At 56.5% G+C, this 22,012-nt stretch overlaps 1 protein-coding gene across 5 annotated transcripts in view; it reads left to right on the forward strand.

The window, feature by feature from the left end:
* The first annotated feature begins 194 nt into the window (after window positions 1-194).
* CELF5 (CUGBP Elav-like family member 5) overlaps window positions 195-22,012 on the forward strand; it is a 44,502-nt gene continuing 22,684 nt past the window's right edge. For 3 of the 5 annotated variants that reach the window (XM_034657477.1, XM_034657479.1, XM_034657478.1), the window contains exons 1-2: window positions 273-324; window positions 19,793-19,875. The gene's annotated coding sequence lies outside the window, so the exon portion shown is untranslated. Of the gene's footprint in view, window positions 325-19,792; window positions 19,876-22,012 lie in introns of all 5 variants that reach the window. The other 2 variants (XM_034657480.1, XM_034657481.1) reach the window with 1 other exon arrangement.

A 22,012-nucleotide genomic window follows, 5' to 3' on the forward strand; every position in this document is an offset into this window, starting at 1 on the left:
CCTTTTCTCTCCCCGCCCATCTCCCTCTGCCTCCCATCCTCTCCCCCCCCAGCATCCTCCTCTCTCTCTGCCTCTCCCTCCCATTCCCCCTGGACCCCCACCCCTTCCTCCCTCCCTCACCCACTCTTTCCTGTCCCTTTGCTGGGGGAGCTGCCTGAACATCGCCCCCCTTCCCCCCCCCCATTCATTTGGCCTCCCCAGGCCCCGTCGGGGAAGTTTGCACCTCTGGACTCCATTGCTTTGGTCATTTTCACAAAGCCAGGCCAGCGGGGCAGGTCCGGCCAGCCGCAGGGGACACGGATGCCCAGGACCCTGGGCTAATCGGTAACTACAAAGAAAGCAGGGTGGGGGTATCAGGGAGCTGAGCCAGGCTGGAGGGGGGGTGGCGCCAGACTCCCCAGCCTTGGGTGGTTAAAATGCTATGGTTTGCCCACCCCCCTGCCCATCCTCTCTGTTTGGATCAGCATCCCCCCCTCCATTTCTCTGCCCTCCCCCTCCCTGCTTCCACCTTTGGCTCAAGTTAAAACTGGCCTAGCCTGTTAGCAATGTGTTGAGGTCTGAGGCCAAAGACGATGAGCCTGGACCGTCCATCTGGCAGAGCCCAGATCCCAGGGTGGACGGGGAGGCGTGGGCGACCTGGGAGCCTAGTGGGGGAGGCAAGAGGGGTGGGGAGGCCTGCCCACCTCCCTCCCACCTGATTCTCTCTCTGATGGGATGCTGGGAGGAGGTGCCCAGAGATTGTGGCCCCAGCCCTGGGCTCTAATCATGGGCCCACTGTCTGAATTACGGTAGCTTTGATGGCTCTCCTGTAAAGGTGTTGGCGACTGAGGGTGGGGACAGTGAAGGCTTTGTGCCGGACACCCCTGACAAGACCCTGGAGGTGCCCTGGGGAGGGACCAGGGCCCATGACCTATTTCAGACCCCGTTTGTCCCCATCCTCCTCTCTGTTGCAGGCAAGGGAAGCATGAATACATGTTTGTTGAATGAATGAATGAATGAATGAATGAGCGAATGAATGAATGGATGGATGGATGATGGACCGGGGCAGGCCGTAGGGAGAGTCTGGTGGGATGGAGCCAGGGCCTATTACTATAGCTAGACCGTCCAGCTGGTATCTTAAGGGGAGAAAAGAAACCCCTCCCATCCCCCACTTCTTTTCAAATCCAACCATCACAAAAAAAAAAAAATCGGGCTTGGAAAATCTAATTCTTCTATATGAACTAGGAGGACAGGGGGTTTCCATTCGCCCATGAATCATGCTCAGGGGTCCACGGCTGCATGGAGGGCTCTTTCCACAAACCCCTACCCCTAGTATGCCTGAAGGGCTCATTTCTAGAAGGATTCTCATGGAGGTTGGAGGGGGTGTCCACACAGCCCCCAAATGTTGACTTGAAAGGCTGTTGGTGAGCTCTGGTCTAGGAAGCCCATAGGGTGCAGGGGATGGACACACTGGGTGATCTTTCCTTCCTTCTCCCTTTTCTCATTTTTTAAACCTCCCCTGGAGCTCCCCCCACCCTCTGGCCAGGAACGAAAGAGGGACTGTGGCTGGAGCCTCAGTTTCCCCCACTGTCCGCAGAGCAGGGCTCCTTGAATGTGTGGCTGTTTTTCTGGCTGGAGATTCTTGGATTAGGGGCACCTCAGGGGTTTTCTCAGAAGGGTAGAAATTAGGAAGCAGGGTGTCCATGACACCCGCCTGTCCCCTCCACTTCCCAGGGGCCCTGGACGCAGGGCCTGGGGCTAAGGCAGGGGGGCAGCCCTCATACCCACTCTCGGATGCCTGAGGGTTGAGGGTGGCTCTCCTGATCCCACCTGTGCTGGGCCTCACTGTGCGAGGGGGCTGGGGCGGGGGGCAAGCTGGAGGTGCGGGGCTCTCGAGGGCCAGCAGCTGGAAGGGAGGCCAGCATTTGGGGCTCAGCTGTGTGACCCTTGGCCAGTGGCTGCCCCTCTCTGGGTCTCCACCAAAGGGAGGTGGAATGATGAATGGGAAGTACGGGGGGTATTCAGGCCCCTCCTGCCAACACTGATCTGGCTTAGTTTCTGGGGAGCTGACAGGGTACCGGAGGCCTAAGGAGGCCTGCTGTCGGTGCCGGCTGAGAGCAGCGGGCTTGGGGGTGTGGTCCTAGCAGGGGGAGAGGGGAGAAACCCCCCCCCGAGACTTCTGGGCTCCTGAATGCTAGGGGATCCCATGACGATGGGCACCAGGGGAGCCGGAGGGCCAGATGGGGTGAAGTGGGTCACCATGCCGCTGGTACCCCATGCAGGAAGGGCCTCCCGCCATCCTCTTTATCCTAAAGATCATCTCCTCCTTAGCGGTCATACCTGGGGCCGGCTCAGTCCCCGCTGAAGCTCTGAGCATCAGTGCATTTCACATGGAAGGGAAACTGAGGCTTGGAGGGGCCAGTAGTGGGTCTCAAGGACCAACCAGAGCTGGGCCCCTCACTGTCACCCACCTGTCTCCCTCCGGCCCAGGGAATACCGAAGTCTATCTGTGTGATGGAAGGGTGACCGGTTCCCCCAAGCCAAGGGTCAGGTCCCTCAAAGATGGTGTTGGGGAGGGAAGGGGCTGTGACATAAGGCACCCCGATGCCTCAGGGCCTGTGCAGTGGGGTCCCGTGCTGAGACCCAGCCACGCCCGGGACTCCGGGAATGTGGCGGTGTGGGGGGGATGGGAAGGACACAGTCCTCAGAAAGAGGGCAAGCCCTTGGGCGCCGGCTTGTTTTTAAGAGAGAAAAGGATGGAGACAGAGAGATGGAGAAACAGAGATTTAGAGACACAAGGAGAGATGAAGAGAGACACGGAGCAGGAGCAGAGAAGGAGAGAGACACAGAGATGGAGAAACAGGGGCAGAAGGAGACCCCCCACACACACAGCCAGGGAGAGGCAGGGGGAGGCAGGGAGAGCCACGGAGAAGGGGGAGCAGGGAGGCTGCAAGGCCGCTTCTCCACTCAGACCTGTGCCTCAACCAGGAGCTCAGGCCAGGAATTGGGGGGCTCCCACTGGCCACTGTCCCCATGTCCCCCCACCAGGCCCCAGCCAGGGGACAGCGCTCTCAGAGGGGGTCCACGGAGGTGCGTGGCATGGCTGCACTGTCCCTCTCTCCCGAGGGGGGCTGAACACCAATGCCCACCCTGCCCGGGGCAGGCGCCCGCCCGCGATAGGGCTCGGCCGCCACTGCTGAGCGGCCCCCCATTTATGGTAATCGTATATGCATTTGCATGTTAATGACAATATTTGTCTTAAAGCGGAGGTTGCAAGGGGGGCCGGTGCAGGTGGGGGGGCCGGGTGGAGGCCTGTGGTTTCCATGGGAGCACCAGCTGCTCGCCTCACGGCAGGAGGGGAGGCTGGAGCACACTGAGCTCTGAGGCGTGAGATTCGAGCGTGGCGCGCCAGCCCCAGGGAGATGGAGGGCTGCCTGGCGGGGGTGCCGAGGGAGGAGTTGGCGAGGTGAGAGTGGCGCGTGGGGGGTGCCGGGGGCCTGAGTCTGAGCTAGGCATGCCCCCTCCGTGCCTCAGTTTCCCCAGCCGCCCATTCTTCCCTGACTAATAGGCTTTTAGGAGGCCCTCAGGGCCTTTCAGGCTGTGACTTCTGCCCTCCTTCAGCCTGAGAGCATTGAGTGAGCACCTACTGTGTGCTGAGTTTGTGGGGACGTGGGAATCCGCGTGAACGGGAGTCGGTGTGGGATTCACGATGGAGTGAACAAGACAGGGATCCATCTACCCACATGACCAACGTTCACTGAGCACTGCTGTGCACCAGGCCCTGTTCTAGACCCAGGATACGACGTTGGGCAACTCAGATAAAAATGCCCTCAAGACCTGACCTGCCTTCAAATTCCAGTCTGGCAGGAGGACACAGAGGAACCAGGAGGTCAAAGGCATTGATGTCAGGGCGGTGATGGTGGAAACACGTGCCTCCAGTGGACCCCTGCCCCTGCAGGTGTGGAGACCAGGAGGGCTTCCTGGAGGAGGTGGTCAGTGTGAAAGAGCAGTTCCAAGCTTGGCATTGAGATGAGTCTGGTTTCTCTGCATCTTACTAGCAGACGGTGGTCTCCCACCTACAGGATCGGGAGACCTGTTGGGCTTTCCATCTCAGAGTGGTGGGGAAGGTGAGGACCAGAATGGTAGTTAAGCCTTTGGCACGGGGCTGGGCTCATTCTGTGACCGAGCTGAGGCCTGTAGGGTGAGAAGGATCTGGTGATGGGGCTGGTGTTTCTGGCACAGAGAATAGCATGTGCAAAGGCCCAGAGCACTGTTAACCCTGGAAACTTCTGGTGGGAGAAGGGTGGAGGCTTTGCCCTGGTGGGAAAGAAGCAAAGGGTCCAGGGAGCCCCGGCGTCCCCTTCTGACATGGGACTTATCTGGCAGGGCTCTTCTGAGAGGCTCTGGCATTGGGGGTGGGCCCAGGAGCTATGTCTGGCATCGGCGGGTCTCTCTCTTACCGCTGACACTGGCAGATGAGAACCTGGCCGTTAGGAACGCTCAGGAGGACCGTACTCACTCACGCGCTCATTCATTCGTTCCGCCAACACTTCCTGAAAGCCTCTGGGGCCTTGTCTCATCCTGGGTGAGACAAGTATGAAGGCCCCCTGATGGCATAAGCACCTAGAGCCAGTGGTCAGGGCCGGGTCAGAGGGAGGCATGCAGGGTTGAGGGAACGGGACAGGGAAGCAGGGGCTCTACCTGTGGGATCCGGCTGCATGGACGAGGGACTTTAGAGCAGGGGCTTTGAGAGATGAATAGGAGATTGCTTGGTGGAGGAAGCACTCCATTTGTCTATTCACACTTACTGTGTCCCAGGCCCTGTGATGGGCGTGAAACACAGCAGAGAGTCAGCTAAGCAGCCATCCCTGTCCTCGTGCATGTGGGCAGAGGCAGCTGGGTTTACAAGAGGCCTGGACATGTCGAGGGCGTCCCTGGAGCCGAGGAGGAGTTAGGTGAGACATGGGACATGAGGCCAGAGAGTCGGCATGGGCCTGCAGGGCCTGTGATCCCAGACTGAGGGCACTGGGGAGCCATGGAGGAATTTAGAGCAGGGGAGGAACTCAGACTTGCGTGGAAAGGGAGCTTCATGTCTCTTTACCTGCCATAGCCAGCCTCTTTCTGGCCTCCTAGCCTCATTCAGGATGTGCCTACTTCCTACGCATCTGGGTGGGAAAAGAAGAAGCTTCCCCTTGGGGTGAGCCCACACTGTGGGGAAAGAGGAAAGCAAAGAAGCAGACGTGTTCTCAGAGAACCAAGTTTCTCTTCCCTGCATGGATCACATGAGGAGTTGGGGTTCAGGGAGGGTTAGCACTCAGCCCCAAGTCACACAGCAATATAGCGAGGCATCCCAACCTCCCAGACTGAGGCTTGACCCACTTTGGAAGAAGAGTGGAGGAGGCAGAGAAAGAGGTGTGATTATGGAGATGAAGATTTAGGGTCAAAGCCACCAAGGGAGGCTGGCTGCCCTTGGACTGAAGATGACCAGCGCCAGAGGAGGGAGCTGCTAGGTTTGGAAGACACTGACCTAGCAATGGTCCTGTTGGCCTGGGGTCATGGGGGTCATCACTGATACATAAGCTCTCTGAGGGCAAGGACTGTGTCTTATTTGCCATTTGGAAGTGGAGCATGTGGATGGACGAGGGCATGGGGGAATGAGATGATGGGAGGGTGGGGAGTGGTTGGATGTGGGAGGGTGGGCTGGCTGCAATATGGATAGATGGATGGATAAGTGAGTAGGTTGGTGCAGGCAGCCATGGATGCAGGGATGCATGGATGGATGGATGGATGACGATTAGTTGGCACATGCATGAGTGGACTGGTAGATGAAAGTGCAGGTAGGTGACTGGAAGCCTGAATGGACTGAGGGATGGGTGTGTGGGTGGACGGATGGATGGATGGATGGATGGAAAGATGGGTGGATGGTTGGGTGAATGGACAGGATGGCTGGATGCGTGGGTGAAAGATGGATACCTCCCCAGCATTTACCACCTTCCGCCTCCCATGGTGGATGGGGATGACCTATCAGGTTTGCAGTGTGACAGCTTGGTTTCTGTTCCTAGCTCTGCTTTTTTCCTTCTGTGTGATCTTAGACAAGCCACTTCATCTTTTCTGAGCCTTAGTTTCCTCGCTGGTAGAAGAGAAGGAATCTTGATAGCCGTCTTCCCGAGTAGTTGTAGAAATTGGAGTTCACTTATATCATGGGATTAATGTAATGACTCTGAGTGACGTCTTTCATATTGTAGGTGTCCTCGATCCGTGGCCAGGCAGTCGGATGGTCAGCAATTGTTTATCAAGTCTCTATTATGTGCCAGGCGCTGAGCTGGGCTCGGGGGACACAAAACAATCCCAGGGAGAGGAGGAACTGATAATAAATGGGGAAATAATAAGTAAGATTTAGATCGGACTGAGTTGCTATGAAGAAGATAAAGTAGGATGTGTGTTGGAGGGTGTCAGCTTACTTTGGGTGGCCAAAGACGGCTTCTCTGAGGAGGTGTCCTGAATGATAGATGAAGAAGTTGTGGTTCTGAAGCCAAGGGAAAGGCATTCCAGGACCAGAAACAGCATGTGCAAAGGCCCTGAGGTCAGAATGAGTTTGACCTCTCGGAGGAGCAGCGAGGAGGCCCGTGTGTCTAGAGCAGAGAGAGTGAGGCGAGGGAGGGAGGAGGGGACGGGGCAGGTATGCTGGGTCTCATGTGTCTTGGAGAGGATTCTGGGACTGTGGGTTTTACCCTGAGTGAGGTGGGAGCACTTGATGGCGGTGGGCAGGGAAAGGACAGGGTCCCTTAGGACCTCAAAATCTGGAGAACATGGACTCTGGGTCCTGCATTTTCTAGATGGGGAAACCAAGGCACAGAGAGCCCTCGAGTGCAGATGAAGCTTTCCGCCACCAGGTTGCACCTGGCCCCTCTGAGGTGCCGCTGAGGTTGGCAGATTGCCTGGCGGTGCACTCAGAGGTTAAACGCCTAACGGCTAGGAANGCCCTCGAGTGCAGATGAAGCTTTCCGCCACCAGGTTGCACCTGGCCCCTCTGAGGTGCCGCTGAGGTTGGCGGATTGCCTGGCGGTGCACTCAGAGGTTAAACGCCTAACGCCTAACGGCTAGGAGAGAGAGTCCTTGTCCCTGACCCTCTGCTTGGGGGAGGGAGCAGGTGAGGCACCCCCACCGCAGCCGGGGGGGCCCCAGAACAACCTCACCACAGGGGCAGATGGAGGGCCAGGGAGGGGAGTAGACCTCCCCAAAGACAGACGGTTGGGGCTGCAGGCTCATTTCTTCATCCACCTCCCTCCCCCTTCTCTCAACGATTTCTTGAGTCCCTACTACGTGCCAGCTTTGAGAGCACAAGACCTAGTGTGTGTCCACAGGGAGCTCACTGCTCTGTGACAGGTGGACGGAGTGTGTGTGCTGGTCCTAAGGGGTGGTGGTGTGTTCTGGGGGCGGGCAGAGCGGACGTCCTGGGGTCGAGGGTACCGCGAAACCACAAGTAGGAAACACAGTGAGGTCCCACCCCGCCCGCAGCCGGCGGCTGTTCTAAACCAGACCGGGCAACGAGCGTCTGCGGGGATGCGGGGAAATCGGAACCCTTGCGCTCGGCTGGGGGGCTGTGAGCTGGGGCGGCGTTGTTGAAGACAGTCTGGCGGTTCCTCGAAAACTGACACGCGGCTGCCATCTGATCCGACAGTTCATACAGACCCAAAAGGATTGAGAGTCCCCAAGAGCTATTTGCACACTGGTGTTCATGCCGCACAATTCACAGCAGCCAAAAGTGGAAACAACCCAAGTGTCCACTGAAGGGTGACTCGTACACACAGTGCGGTCCGTCCCCGCGCTGGAACGCAAGCCAGCCCTAGAACAGAAGGGACCCTGACACCGGCCATGACGTAGACGGACCCTGAGGACACTGTGCTCAGCGAGAGCAGCCAGATCCAGAAGGACACATCCCGCAGGACCCCACTCCCAGGAGGTCCCCAGAGGAGTCCCGTCCACACAGGAGCTGGTGGGAGCCAGGGCTGGAGCAGGGGCTGGGGAGTCCGTGCTTCCTGGGGACAGAGTCTCTGTGTGGGGAGATGGAACGTTCTGGAGACGGAGGGTGGGGTGGCTGCACGATGGGGTGAGTGTGCTTCATGACGCGGGGCTGTGCACTTGGAGATGGTTACGATGATGAATTCATGTTATATGCATTTTACCACAATTTGGGGCAAAGGCTGCATAGAGGAGAGCTGGGCTATGGGGGAGGGGCTAGAATTCCCGAGTCAGGCACCTGAGGCCTGAAGGCTGCTTGTCTGGAGAATTGCAAGTGGGTCGGAGTTAAGGGCAGTGGAGGGAATGTGGAGAGAAGAGTCCAGAAGGCAGCGGTGGTGAGGTTGGAAAGGGCTGCGAAGGCAGGCATTCTTGGCTTTGACCTGAGGGTACTAGGGAGACGTATTTAAGGGCTCAGATCATCAGCTCTGGTGGGGGAGGTAAAGAAGAGGAAGGGATCTAGCAAAGTGGTTTCACCTGAGGCAGTTCTGCCCCCAGGGGACCCCAGGTGATGCTCAGGATGTCTGTGGTTGTTACAACTGGTGGTGTTCCCGGCATCCGGTGGATGGGGGCCAGGGGTGCTACTCAGCCCCCTGCAGTGCCTGGGACGGCCCCGTTCCAGAGTGACCAGAGTCCTCTCTGCAGCCCCCAACACCCTGCATGACCTGCCCGGTCCCTCCCTGCCCTCCCCTCCTCCCTCTCTCCCCCTCACCCACTCTGCTCCAGACACACAGGTCTCCTTGCTGTTTGTCCAACGCAGCAGGCCAGTCCTGCCCCAGGGCCTTTGCGCGAGCTATCCTTGCTACCTGGGATGCTGTTCCCCCAAATCTCTGCTTCTGCACTCTCTCACTTCCTCCAGGTCTTGGCTCAGATGTCACCTCCTTGGTGAGGCCTCCTCTTCCCCCAGGTACTCTCGCCCCCCTTCCTCATGCCTTTCAACCTTCACTTTCTTGACGCCGTCTCCCTGCAGACATGATTTATAGTCACAGCCGCCCTCCAGCCCTCCATGCCCTTCTTCCTTGCTCTCCTTTTTTCCCTGTGAAAACGAAGACTTCTGACATACCACAGATCATAGCTTTTGCTTTTTATGTTATTTTGCTTTTCTCTCCTCCCCCCATAGACTGGAAACCCCATTAAGATGGAGTCTTATGCCTTTTGTGTTCACTGCTATGTCCCCAGGGCCTAGAATAGTGCCTGGAACACAGCAGGTGGGTGGATGATGGACAGGTGGATGGATGGATGGACGGACAGTTGGGTGGATGAGTGGAAGGATGGGTAAACGAAGGGATAACAGGTGGATGGACAGGTGGGTGGGTGGGTGTGCGGATGGAGGGACCAGCGTGTAGCAGTGGTGACAGTCTGTGGGAGAAGTCATGATGGCTGTGGGCAGGAGATCGGGGGTGCATGTCTAGACGAGGCCTGAAAGGCCCCGATGGGTCAGTCTGGGGCAGAGGAGGAAGGAGGAGTCAGCAGTGGAAAGTAAGGAGCCCGGCCGGGAGGGAGGAGGTCACCCCAGAGATGGTGCGCTGGATGGAGGGGTCCAGGAGCGTGACCCCCAGGCGTGAAGCCCTGCCCACCTGCATGGGAGCCAACGAGTTTGTAAGTGAGGGGAGACATGATGAATACGGCAGAGAGCCTGTCAGCCCAACCGTTGTCAGCAAAGTGGGGACAGCCTGGGGCTGGGAGGATGGAGGGGAGCAGAGAGGGTGTCCGGGGGCAAGTGGCTGATGGAGGGTGGCCCCTCGGCACAAGAGAGTGTCTTCTGTAATCCTTAGTGGAGGCTCAGAGAGGTTAAGTGACCCAAGATCACACAGCGGAGAGGGGCATTGGGCCAGGCTTGGTCAGAGAGCCAAGGTTAAAGGCCAAGAACGTGGGGCACCTGGAGTGCAAGGGGTTGGGGGTCCAAGGGATTTGAGAGGAGGGTTCACACAACCGGTGGGGGCTGGGTCCTTGCTGGCGAGGGAGGCAGGAGATGCTGGCGATTGGCAATGAACAGGGGTGTCTTTCCTGCGTCTGTTTCCACGGTACAGCTGGTGCATAATAGGTGCTCAGGAAATATTGCGTAACTCCGTGCCATGCGTGGTCAGATAGGGGAGGGATGAAAATGAATCCATGTCGCTGCCCTCAAAGAGTTTGCCTTGATATTAGCAGGTCAGCTTGAAAACACAAGCGTTCAATGAGCATCCATTGAGCACCTGCTGTGTGCCGAGCTCTGTCTAGGTCTCCCCCGCCCCCCCGAATCAAACATGTAGAAACCTCTGTCCTTGTGGGAGGGACATTTCAGTGGGTGTGGGGAACAGAAATAAATACAAGGCAGGCACCCCCTGCTTTTGGAAAGTTCGCATTACACTGCTTTGCTTCCACTCAAGGCCTACATTAGTACCTCTTTTTGGTAACGGGAAGAAATCCGAAGGGGATTTTTGCTTTAATGAATAAAAGCAGAAAGCGAAAGGAGCACTTGCTGGTTTTGGGGTGAGCTGGTACAGAGGCAGTGCTCCCCCAGCGGCAAGCGCGGCCCCACCTAGCGCCTTCCCCGACGACGCTCGGCATCTGGGGCTCCACACTGTGTCTGTGAGCATCTGTGCTTTATCTCAATTTGTTCTGTGCGTCCATTAGCAAGATGTGTCCTAAAGTATCAGAAAAGCCTAAGAGAGGTAATTTTTTTGAGTCTGGGAATATTAAAAAACTTTCCATATAAATTAATGGTGATTGCTTCCTTGCTGTATGCCGTTTAGGCTGACGGAAGTCTTCACAGGCACTCTCTGCTTTTGGATAGTGAGGGAAACCTGTATGCGTCATAGAGATGGTGATGAGGGCACAGGAAAAACAGCAGGGTGAGGGGCCGATTGAGGGCCCGTCACTTTAAACAGGGTGCTCAAAAGAGGCTTCGCTAAGGAGGAGATATCTGAGCCAAGACCTGAAGGAAGGGAGTGAACTGTGCAGAGGTCTGGTGAAGCATATTCTGGAACAGCCCGTGCAAAGGTCCTGCGGCAGGAGGGCCTAGCGTGTCGGAAGAACAGAGGAGGCGTGTGTGGCTGGGGCAGAGTGGGCTGGGGGAGAGAGGGAGGAGGGGAGGGCAGGGAGGGGATGAGGCAGGGCGTGCGGGGCCTTAGGGACGGTGGGGAGGACTTGGGCTTCTACCCCAAGGAAGTGGGAGCCCTGGAGGGCTGTGGGCAGAGGAGGTGCTTACCGGCGCCCTCTGGTGGCCCCCGGGGGGAGGGCCGGTTGTGGGGGTGAGGGCGGCTGCGGCAGGGAGACCAGGGCCAAGGAGAGGGCGGGTCCAGGGCAGGTCCAGGACCAGTGGATGGGCGCTGGACCAGCATGGAGGCCGTGAGCTGCGGCCAAGGTCCTCTTGAGCACACGGGGCGCTGGGCCCTGGGGACGCGTCGGTGGCCGGCACACCCGGGCCCACCTTCAGGGACTCCGAGTGCAGTGGGACAGGAATTCCTGATGGGCAGTTAGAGCGCTGCCCAGGCTCGGGGAGAGCCGCAGGGGTGCCTGACCCGCCTCCTCTGGAAGGGACCCGGCGGGGCCTCAGGGGTGGAGGAGAAAGGATCGAGGCACAGACGGGGGCGGGGGTGTGGGGATCAAGGCGTGGCGAGCTCCAGGGCGGTGGGTGAGAGGCCGAGCGCCGGGTGCAGGGGGACATGACCAGTTCCCAGACCTGCCCGGCTCCCCAGAAGTGACAGAAATCCCACACTTAGGCATGAAAATAACGACCATGAATACAAAAGGAAAAAACAACTTTAAAAACTATTTTTATTTAGGCCACTCAAGTAGTCCCCCGCACTCTGGGATTTTCTAAAATTCAGAAGCCCTTTGCCCACCCCCAGGTCGGGCTCAGTTCCAGGCCGTGTTTGCGACCTGCTGTGTGACCTCAGGAAAGCTGCTAAGGCCCTCTGAGCCTGGGTTCATGCGTCTGTAGCACGGGTACGATTAGCTGCCCGCTATAAGGAGGGTTCAGCTGAGACCGTGGCGTCTGACCCAGGGCTTGGCTCTGTGTTGTTCTTACTTCCTTGCTGGCCATTTGGGGGACTTTTAGCCAGTCCTGGGGGGTGGTCCTTCCCCTGATGTCCCCCAAACTCCTAGGTGGCTCTGAGGACCCAAACCAGATTCTGCATCTTTCTTCCAAACCGCTCTTCCTACTGGGTCTCCATCTCTGGGAGTCTCCTGGGGCGTCGGTCATGAACAACCACAGACTTGGCTTAAAATAGCAGACCTCGCCCCCAGCCCTCCAGACCAGGAGTCAGAGATCAAGGGGCTGAGCTCCCTCCGGAGGCTCCAGGGGACAGCTCTTCCTGCCTCTTCCAGCTTCCGGGGGCTCCAGGCTCCCCTTGGCTTGTGGCCGCATCCCTCCATCTGTGTGTCCGTCTTCACGTGGTCTTTCCTCTCTCTCCGTCTCCTCTTGTCTCTTACAAGGACATTTGTCATGGGATCTGGGGTCCGCCTCATTATCTGCCTCATTATCTCATCTCAAGATCCTTAATTACATCTTAATTATAGTTCCTTTTTCCAAATAAGGTCCCACGCACAGGGTCTGGGATGTACACATATCTTTTCTGGAGGGCCACCATACGATCCGCTACACCCTCCCAGGGACGGCCCTGGGCTTACGCCTCGCCTCCACCCCAGCCCCTCGTCCCCCAGAGACCCGCTCAGAGTGTCCCATCCATCTTTCCTCTCTGTCCCTGTGGCCCCAGCTCAGTCTTCACCTTCCTTGACCTCTAGCCTTCTGTCCTATGCTCCAGTCCCTCCTCCATGCTGGTCCCAGAGGATCTTTCCAGCACACACCTCTGTGCCCTCCCCTGCCCACGCATCTTCTGTGGCTCCCCACTACCTTCGATTCAGTTCATTCTCTTCACCTGCTGCACAAAGTCCTTGGGCCACTGTTTATGCTCCCCGCCCCCCAACAACATCTCTTGACACCTGCCACACTCCCCAGACTGCTCCCTACGACCTCAGCATGAAGGGCGCTGCTCCAGGAAGCCCTTCCCAGATAGAGTCATCCCTTGTCTTCTGGGCTTCCCCTAGCCCTTTGTCCCGCCCTCTGCCCCAGGCTGACCACACGTGGGGGTGTGTCTTTTGTGCCTCTTCCCAGCCTGGGAGTCCTAGGATCGCCCATTAGTCAGAGCATTGTCCCTGGAGCCCAGGGTGAACGGAGACTGGCTGCTACGGAGGGAGCATGGCCAACTTTGCCCCCCTCCTCAGACACAGCATCTCCCGGGCTGGATAGAGAGGAGTGTCGTTGTGGGCTGGGGGAGGAGCCCTGGGCAACGGGGTCATGCAGATAGGGGCTGGAGTCCTGGCTCTGTCGCTACCTATGGGTGACCTGGGCCACTGTGAACCTCAGTCTTCTCATCTGTAAATTGGGCACCGTTGGCGGCTCTGTGGGGTTGCCCCAGCACCCCACGTTTGGGAGGCCTGTATCGTTAAGTCAGCCCCTAAGGATTCCATTTATCTGCACATCGAGCGATTGGTGTGTACACTAGATGGGAGGCGGCCCGCAATTGTCTTCTCGTAGATGCTCTGAAGGCCACCCTTGCCTTAAAACATCAAGGGTTTTGAGTGAATGTCAGGGAAGATGGCAGAATTGGGAGCCCCTGCCGCTCCACGTCCACACCCTGGAGGTCGAAGCCTCTGAGCACAGTGGATGGCAGCGGGACCCGTGATGTCAGATGCCCCTGGGTTAAAACCCCAGCTCTACCCTTTCCTGCGCGCATCTTACGCAAGCCACCCTGCATACTCTGCGTAGCACCCACCCGACAGGACTCCTGCAGGGAGAGGGGGAGGGGCTGGAGCCACGCCCCCAGGATGATGGCCACCCTGCCCAAGTGCTCCGTGAGCAGCTCTTGTCACTACTGCTACTGTCTTTACAAGAGGGAGAATATTGAGACTGGAGTTAGTCCTCTGGGCTTCAGATCCCGCCTCTGGCCCCATCACTATGTTACCTGTGTGGCTACTGTCTCGGTTTCCCTACCTGTAAAATGGAAACAATAATAAATAAAAGACAGGGGCACCTGGGTGGCTCAGTCGGTTGAGCGTCCAACTCTTGGTTTCGGCTCAGGTCATGATCTCAGGGTCATGGGGTCGAGCCCCATGTCGGACTCCACTCTCAGCGGGGTGTGTGCTTGGGATTCTCCTTCCCTCTGCCCCTCCCCCGCCCTGAGCTCGCTCTCGCTAAATAAATAAATCTTTAAAATAATAATAACAATTTATTATTATTAATTTAATCATTTTAATAATTATTATAATAAATAATTTATTATAAATAATGATTATTTAATAATAATAATAATAAATACAATCATAAATTCTCTGGGGCTAGTCTGAGGACTCAAAGGGTGGATACCGGTGACGTGCCCCTGTAACACGCCTGATGCTCAGTGGACACTGACTATTATCACCATTACAACTTGGAGTCATGAAACCCCAAAAGCTCAGTTCTCAGACCAGAGAGCAGAGGATCTTAGCATGAGGAGGGACTCTCAGGGTTCTCTGGCAAAGAAGTTTCCTCTCTGGGGAGTCACTGCTGCTTACCTCCAGAGATGGGGAGTTCCCTCCCTCCCAAGGGAGCTGTGATGACAGCTCTAGTTACTCAGAAACTTTCATACATACATACTCTCGTTCCTCGATGATTCCCCCATTTTGGTCGCTGCTCTGTCTTTGGGCCTAGAGAGATATGTGGGCATTGACAGCATCCCACCCCAGATCGGGCCTGGTCCAGGCTTTGAAAATGGGTGTGGGTGTGAAGGGATGGTCAAGTGCTGAGCACTCTGGAAAGAACCCCAGGGCTTGGCCAGCATGGGAAGGGGCTGCTGATACCAGATTTGGCCCCCTTATCGTTGGTGAGGCTGATGTGTGGGGTAGGGGTGGCCAGGACTGAAATTGAGATGATAGGTTCACCCATTGTAGGCTTTGGTTGGGCTGTGACTTCCCACAAAAGGTCTGAGACTACGATGCAGCAAACAGACCTCAGACAATTAAAATGGGGTCCATGGCAAAAGTTCCTTTCAGGGAGGGGTGAGTCAGAGGCCTGTGATCCTCCCCCTAGGCCCCGGGGAAATTATTAAAAAGAGGTGAGCTCCAGGCAGTGTACCCTGGTTAACAAGCAGCCGTGGAGCCTGGAAAGCACACTTACCACCTGTGTGACCCTGGGCAAGTCACTTCCCCACTCTGTGCCCGGACCCTCCTCTGCAAAATGAGGACAATACTAGCAGTTACTTCGCGGGGTTGTTATAAGGGATGAGTGAGTCAGTACTGAGTACAAGCTTATTAGTGTTTGAAGCCAGTGAATTTTATTAATATCGCTAAAAGTCTGTGCTGACTGGGGACTGTATTAGTTTGCTAGGGCTGTGAAAAAAATGTACCACAAACCAGGGGGCTTCAAAAACAGGAACGTGTTTGCTCAGAAGTCTGAGATTAAGGTGTGGGTTGAGTGGTTTCCTTCTGAGACGGAGGGAGAATCTGGTTCAGGTCTCTCTGGTGGTTTGTTGGAAGTCCTTACTGTCCTGGGCTTGTCGATACGTCACCCAGATTTCCGCCTTCATAGTCACATGGCCCTCTCCCTGAGTGTGTGTCTCTGTGCCCAAATTTCCTCCTTTTTAAGGACAACCCTCCTCCAGTGGGACCTCACTTTAACTCTTTATATCTGCAATGGCTCTTTTTCTAAATAAGGTCCTCTTCTGAGGCCCTGAGGGGTTAGGACAGCAACATATGAATTTTGGGGAGGGGGATCCAATTCAACCCTAATGGGAACTGAAAATCAAGGCTGTATTTACCCAGGAAAGGGTAAACATCACACATTTCCCCCAATTAGAAAAGAGAAACTAAGAGGTCAGGAAGAGAGAGGGTCAAGAGAACAGGCAAGCTTTTCAGCACCCGGGACAGTGGCACCCAATTCGGTCTTTCTGTCCCTCTCTCTGGCTGGAAACCTTCCGGACCCAGAGGCTGACGGCCTAGAAGGTCACTCGGGGGTCCTGCCCTCACCTCCCAGGACCAGCGCATGTTCTGCAAATGAGGCCTCACGGGCAAGAACGCGCCCAAGCAGGAAGGGTTTTGCCTCTATTTCACATCTCCCTGCAGTCCGATTTCTTGCTGGCTGTGCCTAATTTCTCTCAGGCCCTAGGCTAGTTGTCTCAGCACCTCTCCTTTCCCTGAAGACCTTGGGGGATTCAATTCAGAAAATAGAAACACCAAAAAAAGAGTAGAAAGACCAGCCACGGGTTGGGGGAAGATGTGTGCATTGGATGTAACCGTAAAAGAATTCACACAGCGCAGAAAGAATTCCTACAGAGCAGCAAGGTCCCCAGCGTTATTAATTACTGTAGCAATGTATGTTACACTCTCGGTGACATACAGTGATACGCCCGCCATAATGACTAACATTTAAAAGCCTGGCAAAACCAAGGGTTGGTGAAAATGAAGCATTCATGTCGTCAGACCCATTGGTTGGAGAATTCGTTGGTACAACCCACTTTGGAAAACTGTTTGAAGGGATCAGCTAAAGCTAACATAAGCCTACCTTAGAAGCTGCAGCCCCATTCCTGGATAGGCCTCTGTGCATCGAAGCACCTGCATGAGAATGCTCCACGGGCAGCTTTGTTCCTGATAGCCCCTGACAGCGCACAAGCCAGGTGCCCATCCGCCAGAGAATGGATAGCCCACTGGCAGCATGTTTGCAGGAGAAATATTACACAGCTGTGAAAAGGCACTGACCCCTGACCCACACGACCGCCTGCTGTTGAGCGGCAGAAGCTAGGAACAAAGTGAACCTAGGCTATGGTTCCGTTTACGTAAGTTCAAAAGCCGAAGTGCTCAGCTACATTGACTAGTGACATGCACGGGGCGGGAAGCCAAAATGAAAAGCAATGACGTGGTTATCACAAAAGCCAGGATTGCGGTCACCTCTGGGGGATGGAGGGGCTTGTCATGGGATGGGAGGCACTGGGGTTTCCGGTGGCGGCCATGACCGATCCCTTGCCCTGGGAAATGGTTACATGATCTTACAATTATTTGTTACATTATATACTTATATGTTCTGCACTTTTTTGGGGGGGTACGTTTTTCATATATTCCAATGACAATTTTTTATTGTGGTAAAGTACACCTAACATTAAATTCACCATCTTAGCCGTTTTTAAAGATTTATTTGTTTTTAGAGAGAGAGAGAGTGTGGGGCGGGGGGGGAGGGGCAGAGGGAGCGGGAGAATCTCAAGCAGACCCCCCGCTGAGTGCTGAGCCCTATTGGGGGGGGCATCTCATGACCCTGAGATCATGACCTGAGCCAAGACGGACGTTTAACTGACTGAGCCACCCGGGTGTCCCCCCCCCATCCTAACTATTTTTAAGTGCACACCTCAATGGCATTAAGTACAATCACATTGTTGTGTAACCACCCCCACCCTCCGTCTCCAGAACGTTCCGTCTCCCCACACAGAGACTCTGTCCCCAGGAAGCACGGACTCCCCAGCCCCTGCCCCAGCCCTGGCTCCCACCAGCTCCTCTCTGTCTGTTTGGACGGGACTCCTCTGGGGACCTCCTGGGAGTGGGGTCAAACAGTATTTGTCCTTTTATGTCTGGCTCATTGCACTGAGCGTAACATCCTCAAGGTCCATCCACATTGTAACATGGTCAGAATCCCTCACTTTTCAAGGCAGAATAATATTCCAGTATATGAATGGACCACATTTTGTTTAGCCACGCATCTGCGGACGGACACCGGTTCTTCCACCTTTCGGCCACAGCGAATAATGCCGCTATGAATATATGTAAATCTGTTCGAGTCCCTGTCTTCGATTCTCTTGGGTATAGACCCAGAAGTGGAATTGCTGGATCATATGGTAATTCTATGTTTAACTTTTTTGAGGAGCCGCCAAACTGTTTCCCACAGGGGCTGCACCATTTTACATTCTCACAACAAATGTTTTTTAAATGCTAGAAACCATCCTGAGCTCTGCCTGGTGCCCTCCTCCCCAGGGCTCCAAGGAGCCTGTCAGGCCTGAGGCAGACCCCTCCCCATCAACCCCCCAGCCTGTGGGAGTGGCAGCTCGGTGAGCTCGTCCCAGAAGGAAGGATGCGGCTTTAATTAGCTCCTGCCTGGAGCAAAAACGGGCACCACGACTTGTTCCCAGGGCCTCTGCGCAGGGGGTTCTCCGGGGGAGAGGGAGGGAGAGGAAGGGAGGTGGGGCTGGCGGACACAGGGTCCAACAGTATCGCAGCGGCAAACGATGGTCTCATTTCACACGCGGTGAAGTGAGGTCCACAGAGGTTAGAGGCAAAGCCCAGGGCTGAGGCCCTGTCCCCTGGGTCCGTCTAAGGGACCACACCTGCCTCCATCGCGCACCCCGCCTCAGGCAAACATCTTTCAAATACCTTTGATCTCATCAGTCTCTCTCTTGGGGCTTGTCTCTCCTTGCTTCTGTCTCTCTCAATGTCTCTTGTCTCTGCAGTTCTCACGCTTCTCACCCCTCCAGCCCCACCCCCACCCCAAGATGACGTCCAGGCAATCACACCCCGGCTCTGGACGCCCTCAGGGCGGGCCGGTCCCTCTCGTCTCCTGATTGGCTCTGCCCTTGGCCCCTGCGCCACACCCCCTCTAGCTCCGCCCCCCCGCCTTGACACCCCCGCCCCCCTGCGCTCGGACCATCCTCTCTAACGGGGGCAACGAAGGCCCAGAGAAGGGCGGCGCCCCATTCAACGCCACGAAGCAGGTCCATGGCACAGCCACGGTGCTCCTCGTCCCAGTCCTGGGGCGTCTCCTGCATCTTTGGGGCTGCTGGTGCACCACCCCCCCGAGGCAGCAGCTGTCCCACTCCCCCACTGCACCTCACCCAGCCTTCTCAGTGTCTCTTTATCTAGCGTCCGCCACGTATTTAATTAACAGCTGGGTCTCCTCTCTCCCCTTCCCTATCTCACCGTTTCCGTGGGGTGGGGGGGCAGCTGAACCATGCTGTTGGCCCCCCGCGCCCCAAAAATGTTGGCTCCAGTCTCCTCTGTTTATTTTTAACTTGTAGTAAAAAAGAACATAAAATCTACTATCTTAACCAATTTTTCCTTCTTTTCCAGTTTTTTTTATTGTGGGAAAATACACATAACATTAAATTTACCATCTTAACCATCTCTAAGTGCACAGCTCAGCGGCATTTTTTTCAAAGATTTTATTTAATTATTTGAGAGAGAGAGCATGAGCGGGGGCAGGGGTGGAGAGGCAGAGGCAGAGGGAGAAGCAGGCTCCCCACTGAACAGGGAGTCTGATGCGGGGCTCAATCCCAGGACCCTGAGATCATGACCTGAGCTGAAGGCAGACACTTTAATGGACTGAGCCACCCAGGCTCCCCCCCAGCTCCGTGGCATGAAGTACGCTCACACTGCTGTGCAGACACCCCCATCCTCTGGCTCCAGAACGTTCCATCTCCCCACACGGAGACTCTGTCCCCAGGAAGCACGGACTCCCCAGCCCCGGCCCCAGGCCTGGCTCCCACCAGCTCCTCTCTGTCTGTGTGGACAGGACTCCTCTGGGGACCTCCTGGGAGTGGGGTCCTGCGGGATGTGTCCTTCTGGGTATGGCTCCTCTCACTGAGCCCAGTGTCCTCAAGGGTCCGTCCACGTCGTGGCCAGTGTCAGGGTCCCTTCCTTTCTAGGGTTGGATCGTGTTCCAGCATGTGGATGGAAGGTCCTTCATCCACTGATGGACATTTGGGTTGTTTCCACCTTCTGGCCGTTGGGAATCAATGTGACCGTGAACACGGGTCTACACATTCCTTTCTCTTAACACCCCCATTTCTTTCCTTTCCAGGCTGTGCCTTTCTCACCTATTGTGCCAGGGACTCCGCCATCAAAGCTCAGACTGCCCTGCACGAACAGAAGACCTTGCCCGGGGTGAGTCCGGGGTGCTGTCTGGGGAGGGGGGTTGCTCGCAGCCTGGGGAAGGCTGAGGCCCTTCCTGGGATCAGCTGCAAAGCCCACGTGTCTCTGGACTCAGAGAGAGGTATAAGGTGCAGACAGACAGAAGTGATCGTCAGAGAGAGCATTTATTGAGTGCCTACTGCATGTCATGCTCCATACTTCACACCAGAGTTGTTGTGTGTGGTTGTGTAGGTTGTATACTGCACAAGGGCACCTGCCCGGCATGTAAGTGTCGTTGTGCTGAGACTTGAGGGACGAGGAAGCGTTAGCAGGCAAATGGAATAGGCTGCACAAAGGCCTTGAGGCAGGACTGTGACTGGCGTGTTGGAGGAGCGGCGAGGGGGCCTGTGCGGCTGGAGCAGAGAGAGCAGGAGGGGGAGAGGGGAGAGGGCAGGGAGGGGGCCGCGCGAGTCGTGCAGGGCTGGCCCCGGCTCTTCTCTGCTGGCTCTCCCTTGTCAGCCCTGCCTTCTTGGGGTAGGCGGGAGGTCCCTGTCCCCAGTGAAGGGAGGGCGGTCCCCCTGAGCCAACTGAGCCCGGTCCCCAGGCAGTGCCTCTGGGTGGAAATCGAAGGAACCACAGGGAGACCCATGGCACCCCATGACCCCCGGGTTGTCCCCCCTTTCCTTTGCGACTCTCAGGGACTCTACAGCATCAAAGGCATTTGGGGGGCAGCTTGGGTGGCATCTGCTGCCACAAATGCTGAGAATATGGGTGCAGCATGGCTGTCTGGGTAATTGGGGTGTACCTGCTGGGAACACGAGCTCATAGCCGGCGTTGACTTGACTCTGAACAAGCACCAGAAATGGTCCAGGGGCTGGCCTCAACCTCATAGTGAAGAATAAGGTGTCCCTCTTTGGGGGGGTTGACATGGAGACAAGAGTGGTAGAGTGCTGTCGCGGCCACAACAGCGGGCTCCTTGCTTAGCTCCAAGCAGTCCTTGCTGTGTGTCAGTGAGCCGGTGACTTAACCTCTCTGATCTTCGGCACGGGAAGAGTATAACAGGGTGGAGTGGAGGGAGGAAACTGTAGAGAAGGTGGTCATGGAAGGCTTCACGGCGGAGGTGACATCTGAGAAGAGAATTCATAGTTCTCCCCCCCTTCGATCTTCTGCCAGCACCTCCCCAAGCCAAGCCAGAACTGGAGGGCAGGTCCACCTGTACAGGTCAGCACCCAGGGGGTGGGGAACAGTGGGGTTCTGTGGACCATATTAGTTATCTCCTGCTGCCTAACAATTATTCCACAACCCAGTGGCTTCAAACGATCAGCCTGAGTTCTCAGGGGCCCCGGGTCGGGAATTAGGGATGAGTTTGCCGCAGGGTCCGGGCTCAGCGTCTCCTGACGTCGCAGTCGAGAGGTCAGCGGGCATTTGACTGTGGCAGTGGGATCGGCCTCAGCGCTGGCCCCCGGAGCGGCTGTGGACAGGAGGTCTCACTTCCTCTCCAGGTTGGGGGTGCGTCTTGAGAGCCTTGCTTGTGGTGGCGACCGGCTCCCCCCAGGATGCAAGGACAAAGCTCAGGCTTGGTCTCAGAGCGACACGCTGTCTGCCAGGCTCTGAGACAGGAGCCCAGGGGCGCTGAGCCCCTAGCGAACAAACCAGTGTTGCAGCAGCTTTGTCCGAGGCCGGGCAAACAGCAGAATGGGGATGTGACCGCTGACCCCGTGCAGGCACACGGTCCTTCCATGTCCAGTGGACGTGTGTGTGTGTGTGTGTGTGTGTGTGATCAGATTCGGCCTGGAAGCTCTGACCCTTCTGCCCAGAGAAATCTGTACCGTCGTGAGATCTGCTAACCTTTCTAGCAGTGCCCCAGCTAAGTTCTTCCTAGCTTTCTTCTGCTCCCATTTTCCGGGTGGAGACCCTGAGACCCAAAGCCAGCCTCCCTTTCCCCCACCTGAGGCCCAGCTCCCTCTGTGTTGGGGGCCAAAGCTGGGCTCTGGAAGAAGGTGGAGGGCTCCCCCTAGACTGGGGGCCCCTCCAGGGCAGACCCTGGGCTGAGTCCTCAGCACCCATTGGTTCATTCAGCAGACACGTACTGAGCACCTGGTCTGTGACCCGGGCGGGACCCAACGAGAGGGCTCCTGGTGGTGAGAGCAGCATGGAGCTGAGCAGTGGG

This window comes from Ailuropoda melanoleuca, chromosome 4 (genome assembly GCF_002007445.2).
Source record: "Ailuropoda melanoleuca isolate Jingjing chromosome 4, ASM200744v2, whole genome shotgun sequence".
Taxonomy (NCBI): domain Eukaryota; kingdom Metazoa; phylum Chordata; class Mammalia; order Carnivora; family Ursidae; genus Ailuropoda; species Ailuropoda melanoleuca.